This window comes from Podarcis vaucheri, assembly GCF_965113315.1.
Source record: "Podarcis vaucheri genome assembly, chromosome: Z".
NCBI lineage: Eukaryota > Metazoa > Chordata > Lepidosauria > Squamata > Lacertidae > Podarcis > Podarcis vaucheri.
In genome coordinates, this window is record NC_138758.1 from 11,440,244 (window position 1) to 11,450,865 (window position 10,622).

The 10,622-nt window shown below is 46.4% G+C and overlaps 1 long non-coding RNA gene across 1 annotated transcript in view; it reads left to right on the forward strand.

The window, feature by feature from the left end:
* The window catches only part of LOC309523514, a 293,380-nt gene that overhangs the window by 147,724 nt on the left and 135,034 nt on the right, over window positions 1–10,622 (forward strand). The window lies entirely within an intron of this gene.

Genomic DNA, 10,622 nt, shown 5'->3' on the forward strand with positions numbered 1-10,622 from the left:
CTGGGCTTGTACAGGAGGAGAAGGGATAGTTCAGCTGATCAGAGCAGGAGACATTTAATCTCAGGGTTGTGGGTTTGAGCCCCACACTGGGTGAAAGATTCCTGTGTTTTACTAGGTGATCCTCGTGATCCATTCCAACTCTTCAGTTCTGTGATAAGACATTCATCTTGGAGCCCAAAAGCATTCACACAACTAATGTATTGCACAGTTTCCTTTTAGATAATAGCAAGTTAGTTACCTGGCTTCCAGCTCTCATGTTAGCCGTTTTAATAAGGAAAACAGTTTGTGGCTAAAGTTTGACCACTGCACTGCCACCAACAAGAGTCAACCATTGTATACTGTGTGGGAGTTTAAGCTGGCACAAACCTCATTGACAAATCAGTGGGCCCCATGATACCAGCATTCCAGTGTTGGCATTGCCTTCCTATAGATTTATGGGTGCAAAGGGACCCATTGGGGGAATTTTCCCCAAAACAAACTCTAGGATCAAAGGAGGGATTCTCCTTGGGACTGCAGTGGGAGAGGACAATATTAACCCCCCTCCCCTCCATGCCAGTTCGGATCCCTTAATTAGCAGTGATTTGCGTGTTAAATCGTCACAGTAATTTGGTCCTAATAGGATCTGAAGAATGTCCAACATGCTGGTTTCTCTTGCTGCTTCGTGCTTGAGGCCTCCTGCGGACTGCTTTAGTGTCCGTGTATTTGTGCTGAGCAGGAATTTTACACAATGTGAAGAATGCATCTCTATGCTCTGCAGGGGAGGGCAAGCAGCCGGCTGAAAAGTTATTGCCAGAGAAGTACTTTGACCTCAAGAGCATGGCCCGGTAAAAAGACAGAGGGAGGAGCACATGGATAAATAATTGCCAGTTCATGGCAAAAGCCAGCGCTTCTAGGAACTAAATAATACCAGCAGGTACTGTGCACAAGATCCAGAAGACTAATGGTACAATCCTGTACCCCCACGAATTGGATTTCACTGTAAGAGTGAAAAAAGAAAAGTATGTTCAGAAATAGAATGTGGTACAGCTCCTTCTGGACTGTACCACCTCAGGCTATAGGCTGAGATATTTGTTTAATATGTTTACATGCCCTCTGATCACTTCAAATAAAGCATCCAAGGCAGCAAACATATTTTTTCAAAGACCCTAAAAACAATTTAAAATACAGAATGGATGAAAGCCAACAATCTAGGAAATGCCTGGCAGAATGCCTAACCATTTTTAGAATATGGTTAGGTCAAAATACTGCTGCAGCAAGAAGCTTTACAGCTGCATTGGAACATAAAGAAGCAAAAGGTGAAATGAACTAGGGAGTTCCAGTGCTTGGGCAACAGAGAACAGATGTTGTCCCATAGAATAAGAAAGCACACCTTCCCGTAGAGGTACCGTATTTTTCGCTCTATAAGACGCACCAGACCACAAGACGCACCTAGTTTTTGGAGGAGGAAAACAAGAAAAAAAATATTCTGAATTTCAGAAGCCAGAACAGCAAGAGGGATCGCTGTGCAGTGGAAGCAGCAATCCCTCTTGCTGTTCTGGCTTCTGGGATAGCTGCGCAGCCTGTATTCACCCCATAAGACGCACACACATTTCCCCTTACTTTTTAGGAGGGAAAAAGTGAGTCTTATAGAGCAAAAAATACGGTATATGAGAAAAATCTCCCTGACATAATAGCTTTCCGAAAATCCCACGTCAACGTGTGCAAAAGCAAACAAACGCTAAAGACAATCTGTTCTGATCTATGCTACAAAAAAAATAAAATCTTGTTAAAACATGTGTTCATGTCAGGTGTGCAGTTTGGTTTAGGCCAAACCAAACCAGATGTAGAAACTTTCCTCTATCTCCGAAGCTGTTTACCTGTCAAACAAGTTGCTCAGCAGGTTCAGGCCAACCGTCAAGAATGCTGTTTCCTTCAGAAAGTGTGAGTCCTACCTACACTTTATTCATCCTCCTGCCTGCAAGCTTTTGTAGACAGTATGATTTTCAGATATCTGGCAGTGCACAGAACCTTTCCTTCTTTGAGAACAGTAAAACGCTGCAGGTAAATAACTTTTAATTTAAAATTTTGGTGCTCTAAATTTTGATAAATAAACCACAAAAATCATTTTAAAAAATAAAATGAAATAAATGTTGAGAATTTCAGCTTCCTCCAGCATTAGAAATCATTTCTGGTAGGGAAGGACCTTAAAACACACACACACACAAAAGAACACATGGAGGTATGAAAGTGTCACTGCTTTATTAATGTTCTGCCTTTCTTCCACAATTCCAAAGACAAAAGAAGTTGCCTTTTGCTGAGGAAGACCACTGGTCCATCGAGCTCAGTCCTTGCTAACCTGGAACATTCCAGAAGTTTTGGACTATGAGCTGCAGTTCAAAACATCTGGACGGAATCAGAGTAGAAAAGGTGGACTCAGTCACTGGATCATCACCTTGTCGTGGTGAGTGGGCTTGCACGTTCCTATGACCCTTGTGAGCGAAGCCGTTGGGAGTCTCATACTCCCAGCTGGGTCACTCAAGGTGGTAAGGTCAAAGGGGAGGAGCTAGACCAAGAATGATCCAAGAAGTCCTCAACAGCAGAACAGGTGGAAGATAACAAGCGGTATGTTACAACGGCTGTGAAGGCGGATGAAGACTGCAGCAGATAATAATCTACTGGTCGTCGTGATATTCATGCCATCGGAATAGAGCCTTGTTGCTGAGCACTGCAGCATGCACAGATCTACACACATAAAACAAATTCACACACATGCCCCCTAACCCCCACCAATTGTAAAGAATTCAGCCCACACTTGATCAAAAGCCACCTCAACTCATATGAGCAAATAAAAGGGAATTCTAGAGGGAATTTCCCAGGGAGGACAGCAAAACCTTCATATGTTGTACTGGAGCTACACCCGGCCATGAGTAGTGTAAAAATCAACATCAATCAATTGTCTGTTTGTGTTCTACCACTGAACTACTGCCCTCGGTACATGACAGTTCTATATTAAAAACAGAGTGTAGTAATACTTGTCAAGTGTAATACTGAATAACCGTTATTTCAAATAAAACTATTCCTGGAGTGCCCCTTGCCTTGTTTTTATTTTCTACCTCGCCTATGTTTTTAGACTAAAGGATTGCCAGCAAAGGAATGTACAGTATGTCTGTAAAGATTAAAAAGAGGCTGTTTTCTTTTTTGATCGCCCCTTGGTTTGGTCTCACGAGAGTTATATTCCTAATCATCTGGAAGTCACCAGGTTGGCAAAGGCTGCCCTCATGTATGGTTTTTGTTCATGCATGGAGCTGGGTTGTAGTTGTTTGGATGAGGGGAGTATTCTAATATGTAGCCCACCTCATCCCTACACTCCCAAAGCGGTACAAATTTTGCTGAGCACACCTGAGTCTCTGAGCGCTAAGAGATCTCAGGAGTCCCAGCAAATATATTGGGTTTCGTATCCTTGGAGTGAAGGTCACTGGAAGCCTGCCAGTATTGTTTTTTCTGTGATGTAAGGCTTAATTAGTCATATATATGGGTTGAGTGCAGCATGGGAGGCTCACAATATTAACACTGCTGTATTTGACTAACTTCGGCTTAGACTAGGCCCTTTGAAGTTAATGGACCTCAGTTGGTCATGGCCATTGACTTCAATTTACTACTCTGAGCAAAAGTGAGTTGAATGCAACCCCAGGTTTCTAGGAGCACCTGGGCCAGACTTCAGGGGGCTTCCAGCATGGTGCCCCCCCCCCTCTCTCTCTCTCTCTCTGTGTGTGTGTGTGTGTGTGAGAGAGAGAGAGAGAGAGAGAGAGAGAGAGAGAGAGCTTATATTCCTTACTGAAAAATAAAAAGTACAAAATTACAAGTGTGCAGAGTAAGATAAGACACAAAAAAGAAGAAACAAGAAATAGTACCCATGTAGAAAACAAAACAGAACAACAACAAGAAGAAGATATTGCTTACATTACCCCCCCCAAAGGGTGAGACTTGTTATTGTAGTCAACCAGACCTTTATCTAGTATGGTATTTATAAAAATGAATTCCAAATATCATTAAATTTCTCCCTGGCAAGTTTACATTTGTACACAACTTGTTCATGGGTAGCGAGTTTGGTGCCTGTGATGAAATCTCACATGCTGAACACCTTGCCACTCACCATGCAGCAACCATACCAACGTGTCTCCTGACTGTGGGGGCTGGCAGCCATCTTAATTCCTCCAAAATGTAATGCCCTCGTCTATTCAAGGTTGGGCTCCCATTCAAAAGTAGTACTACTGTCCACCCAGTTCACCACTACAACAACCATCTGGGAGCCTGGCAGGGAGGGCAGGGAGCGGCGACACAGCCAGGTTGGACCAGTGAGGGACCTTTCTGAGCCCCACAGAGACACTTGGCCAATGCCCAGCCTGACCAGCTGCTACCTAACCTGACATAACACTCAATCTAGTAGACAGTGAGTAGGGCCTCTGTGTCTCTTTTCAGCTCCAGTCCCAAGCCTGACTGCCCTCTTTCAGGCGGACACACCTTTCTGGCATTTCATCCAGCCAGATGTGGCAGAGGGGAGAAGGGAGGTCCATTAGAGTCTCCAGCAATTTCTTCCCATGACCACTCATTGTCCAAAGCTTACATTACAAGGCATATACTTAATAGACAAGGAACTGTCCCCTCTCCTTCCTGCACAGAAACCAATTTTGCAGGTATAAAACACGGGACTAGAGAGGACTCATCCCGAATTCATTGCAGTGTAATTGGTCAGAGATTCAGGCAAAGAGTGACACCTCCCTGCTACCAGTGTGTGTGTGTGGAAAAAATAGCTGAGCCTGTCAGAGACTGCAGATCAAGCATTCTGCAGCAACTGAATGAAGACTTTTGACTTCCACGGTTGTGAGAATGACCTTCAGCAGCAGAAAAGTGCTTACTTCCCCCTCCCCTTTCTCTTTTGCCCTTTAATTGTCACCTGACTGAAGGTCACCCATGGGCCATGACAGTGTCCCCTCCCTCCCTGCTGCTGCGTTTCCTTTTAAGGATATTCAAGATGCCAGGAAGTGTTTTTTACTTGATTAACTAAAGCTCCACCTTTGCTTATGTCATCATCAGAACGCCTGTCTGGGAAATTCTCTCTGAGTAGGCCTGCTGAGGCTTTTGCCAAGTGAAGGAGCTGGGAACTGCTCAGTGGCCACACTCTTAAGATTAACATCCAAACCATTTTCAAAAGCAGAGTTGCCTTGCATCCTAAACTTGCCAACGATTCCTAAAGCAGGCAACACAGCGCTGCATCAGTTTGCATACAAGCTAGCCACATGTTGCAGGACTACAATTCCCATAATCTCTGACCGTTGGGTACGGGGAAGGGGCTGATGGGAGCTGAAGTCCAGCAATCTCTGAATGATCGCAATTGGCCCAGCCTGAAATAAATATTCAACCCAGTCTTTTGTTAAATGCCTGCAGTGACCTGGTTCCCTGGATTCAATGCTGTTTCTTTTCACCCAGAAGGCAGAGACCTGTTCTGACTCTAAACTACTGCCATTTGTTATGAATCCTCTGTAGCCCGCTAAAAGATAACCTATCTGCCAAAGCGTGTGTTAGAGAAGCTACTACAAATATTTTGCATTTAATTTCCTCTGCTGCGGTCTAATTTTCTTTGGTGTTTTGCTAGCAAGCCTTCTGTTTTGGTTAAACAAGGTGATATGTTCTAATTTGGAAGGCTCCTGACTGCTAGTATCTCCACACTGTTTTAACAACTCCCTTTGGCTTTGCTGCCGCAACAGCATAACAGTAGCGGAGCTGGATAGTTAAAGGATGGAAGGAGGCAGAATTGTAACAGGAGACCTGTTGGATCACTTCCCACTTCACAAGTGGGAGTCCTGCCCTTTTATCTCAGTAGGTGCGGGGCAGCAATGGATTATTTAGATATAATTAGGTTGAATCTTGTTCCAGCGATAAAGCTGGAGCAATTAGATGACCACTAAGTTTGTCTTATCAGGAGGGGGAGTAAGAATTTTACTAAAGAGTTTGGAACTAGAGGCTGGTCCACTAGAATAAATGGAGCACTACCCCAACAGAAGTCCCTACCTGCCTATTCTCTTAGAATCGTAGAGTTGGAAGGGACCCTGAGGGTCATCTAGTCCAACCCCCTGCAAGGCAGGAGTCTTTTGCCCAATGTGAGGCTCGAACCCATGACCCTAAGATGAAGAGTCTCATGCTCTACCAACTGAGCCATCCCAGCTGGGAATTTATATCCAGTCCAGGTCTAGCAAGGGCTATTTTTCCTCTCTTCCTTAGTCTCAGTGTTGTCCCTTGCAGAACTCTGCACAGAAGTAGTTGGAGACAAAACCACTGGCTCTGGTTTCACCTTCTGTTGGGCTCTCAGCCCCATCAGTTGCATTTGGGTACCTGCCACCACTGCAGCTCAGAGACATTGGCCCAGTCTGTTTCTCATCCTAAGCTTCCTTACAGGTCATTGCGAAGATAAAGGGGTGGAGGAGAACAACACACATCAACACCACAAACCCCCTGGAGGAACAGGTAGGTAGCCGTGTTGGTCTGCCATAGTCAAAACAATATTAAAAAAATTCCTTCCATTAGCACCTTAAAGTAAAGGTAAAGGTACCCCTGCCCGAACGGGCCAGTCTTGACAGACTCTGGGGTTTGTGCGCCCATCTCACATCTATTGGCCGGGGGCCAGCGCTGTCCGGAGACACTTCCGGGTCACGTGGCCAGCGTGACAACGCTGCTCTGGCGAGCCAGAGCCGCACACGGAACGCCGTTTACCTTCCCGCTGGTAAGCGGTACCTATTTATCTACTTGCCCCGGGGGGTGCTTTCGAACTGCTAGGTTGGCAGGCGCTGGGACCGAGCAGCGGGAGCGCACCCCGCCGCGGGGATTCGAACCGCCGACCTTTCGATCGGCAAGCCCTAGGCGTTGAGGCTTTAGCCCACAGCGCCACCCGCGTCCCTTCCATTAGCACCTTAGAGACCAACTAAGTTTGTTATTGGTACAGTATGAGCTTTTGTGTGCATGCACACTTTTTCAGCACACAAAAGCTCATACTAGTAACAAACTTAGTTTGTTAAGGTGCTAATGGAAGGAATTTTTTAATTTTGTTTCCCCTGGAGGAAGGGTGGGATAAGACCACATTAGCCCTATTCTGGCATTGGAGTGTATGGGATGCTAGGGGAGGGGTAGTACTTCCGGCGAGTGTCACATCATGCAACTTATTGGGGAGTTTGTCTACCTTTGTTCCCCACCCTGCACTCAGCTCTCAACTGTGGCTATCAGCATGCAACAGCAGCCACCACTTAGAAAACTGCTTCAATTGGCTGGCTAAATCCAGGGAGGCTAGTCAATGGGTCTCAAACCTTCAGTGCGTTAGGTGTTTCCCCTGCATACGAAGACAGGCTCCAGCGGATTGAGCGGATGAGACCAGTAGTGGGTCCAACAGTCAAGAGGGAAGCTTCTGCATGTGATGTGGAGGGAGGTGAGGGGCAGGTGGGGCTTGTCAACCTGGGAAGGTAGCCCATCTAGAAGGAAAACTCTGATCCTAAACCTCTGCTGCCTTGCAGCCATACAGTGGTACCTCTGGTTGCGAACGGGATCCGTTCCAGAGCCCTGTTCGCAATATGAGCAGAATGCTACCCGCGTCTGCGGGTCATGATTCGCCGCCTCTGCGCGTGATGTCATTTTGAGCATCTGCGCACACAGGAGCGTCAGAACCTGGAAGTAACCCTTTCTGGTACTTCCAGGTCGCCATGGGACACAACCTGAAAAGATGTAACCTGAATCGAACGTAACAAGAGGTATGACTGTACTCATTTGTGAGAAAGGCTTCAGGAGTAAACCTTGAGGCAAAATCTGTACCCACTGCATTGCAAGACATCTTTAGGGAAAGAAAAGTCTTAAGTAGTAAACCCTACACAAATCCAGAGTGGAGTCCCTAAACCGGTTGGGTGGCGTCTTGTACTCCTCCTTCCGGCAACTCCTGCAGCCAAACTGGTGCCAAATGTATTGATCTGCTTCCCTTTGGATCACAACAGCGAGAGCCAGTGTGGTGTAGTGGTTAAGAGCGGTAGTCTCGTAATCTGGGGAACCAGGTTCGCGTCTCCGCTCCTCCACATGCAGCTGCTGGGTGACCTTGGGCCAGTCACACTTCTCTGAAGTCTCTCAGCCCCACTCACCTCACAGAGTGTTTGTTGTGGGGGAGGAAGGGAAAGGAGAATGTTAGCCGCTTTGAGACTCCTTAAAGGGAGTGAAAGGCGGGATATCAAATCCAAACTCTTCTTCTTCTTCTTCAAAAGGGGGAGTCTTTGTCATCTAAGCAGCCCAGGACCTCAATACACACTGCCCATGCTTGTGCCTCGGAGAGGAAGCTTACTCCATTGTTTCTTGAGGCATTGTTTCAGATGCCAACAACAATTTTGCCACTGTATTCATAAATATGCAGAACACACAAGTGGGGACAATAACACTTGTCCTATCAGCAGCCCAATGCCCTCCCTGAGTTGCGATGTCCTCACGCTTCCCACACCGTGTAGAACCAGTGTAAAAAACTGAGGCCCAGACTCACCCAGCCCTACTGAAGAGGCTCCTCATGAGGCCAGAAGAACGTCACCCGGTTAGTGTTTTATTGACTTACTGGTTTAATATGCTGTAAACCACTTTGAGATTTTTATTAAAAATCTAAAGCAGTAAGTAAGTACGTACGTAAGTAAGTAAATAGAGGCACCTTAAACCTAGGTTATGGGTGCTGCAACGACATGTCTAGGCACACTTTTTTAATAACAAAAATACAAAGCTGAAAATAAATGAAGTGCAGCTGGAATATTATGTTCATTTTTCACATGGTCTAGTCCTTCCCCTATCCACCCCCCTAATATACTTAAGAGAGTCTCTTCTTTAGTCTTCAGAGAGTAGCTAGAAGTGGGGAGGCAGAAAAAGGTCCATCTTTCCTTCCACACTGCAGTTTTAATATGAAATCTTAGGCGCAGTACTGCACCCAGAGCTCAGAAACTGCTTGCGCTAATGAAATTCCCTGTCGCAAAATGCACCTAGAACAATTGAGTTCCAAACTCTTTGTAGAACCCCAATTTCTAATCAACTTGGAATCCTAACAGGAGCAGAGCAGGCTCCCAGCCACAGATGGCCACTTTCCAGGAGTGTTGGAGGGGGCATAGCTTTCCTGTTTGTTCCCATTCTCCCTGATCATATGATGGTCTCATGATAACAAAATTATTACTATTAATAACAATAAAAAACGTAAAGGACCCCTGACAGTTAAGTCCAGTCGCAAACAACTCTGGGGTTGCGGCACGCATCTCGGTTTACTGGCCGAGGGCACTGGCGTTTGTCCACAGACAGTTCTTCCATGTGGCCAGAATAACTAAGCCGCTTCTGGCGAAACCAGAGCAGTGCACGGAAACGCTGTTTACTTTCCCGCCAGAGCGGTACCTATTTATCTACTTGCACTTTGGGGGGGGGGGCTTTCAAACTGCTAGGTGGGCAGAAGCTGGGACTGAGCAATGGGAGCTCACCCTGTCGCAGGGATTTGGACTGCCGACCTTCCGATCGGCAAGCCCTAGGCTCAGTGATTTAGACCACAGCACCACCATGTCCTTTGCAAGAAACTTACACAGGGATTTTAAAAAAACCAACCCTAGAGTCTATTCAGCAATCATTCTGATTTGTTTGCCCATTCACAGGAGCCCTCCCATGAGTGGGCCTCTCCTTCCATTCATGGAACACACACTTTTGATTGGTCCCTAGTTAACAACCTAGGTCAGGGGTCTGCAACCTTTAAGACAAAAAGAGCCACTTGGACCCGTTTTCGAAGAAAAAAAAACTGGGAGCCACAAAACCATTGCGACATTTAAAACAAATATATCTCTGGAGCCACGATCTGACAGCGGGCGGGAAGGTGACGTCGGGACGGTGCGTGATTAATGCACGCACCGCCCCCATGCGACGTCACAGCCAGTACAGCGCCCGCCACAGTGGGTAGTGTCGGGGCGCACAATGCGCCTCCTCCCCTCGCTAGTATCCGCCCCGGAGCCGCGGCAAAGGTGTAAAAGAGCCACATGTGGCTCCGGAGCCGCGGGTTGCAGACCCCTGACCTAGGTGAACCCAATCACTTCCTGCTTGGCTTGGCTATTCGGTTTGAATTTTGCCAGCACTGTGCTATAGTTTGAGGCCCCCAGCAGGCCAAGCATTGTTACTACAACAAAATCTCTCTCTCTTGCTTAATGAAAACTTGGATTTTATACAAAAGCTTCAGAGAAACACTGCATCTCCACCTCTATTACACCAGAGTGCTGTTCCTAGACTACAACTCCCATCATCCTTGACCACTAGCCATGCTGGTTGGGGCTGATGGAAATTGAGCTCCCAAAATCCGGAGGGCATCAGACCTGCACGGTTTCTCTTTTTCCCTCCCCTACAAAGGTAGATTGAATCAGCTAGAGAGGGGAGGATCAAAGGAGGTACAGAGAAGGGCTTTTACGCTTTTCTTCCACTATTGCAGCATTGCACTGTTATTTGCTTTGGGGTGAAAGGGGAATTCCCCATTTGCATGACAGGGAGATTTCCCCCAAAGCAAATATTGTGGTAACAGAGGGGAAATGGTTAAATTGCCTCCCCGTGCATTTTTAAAACCT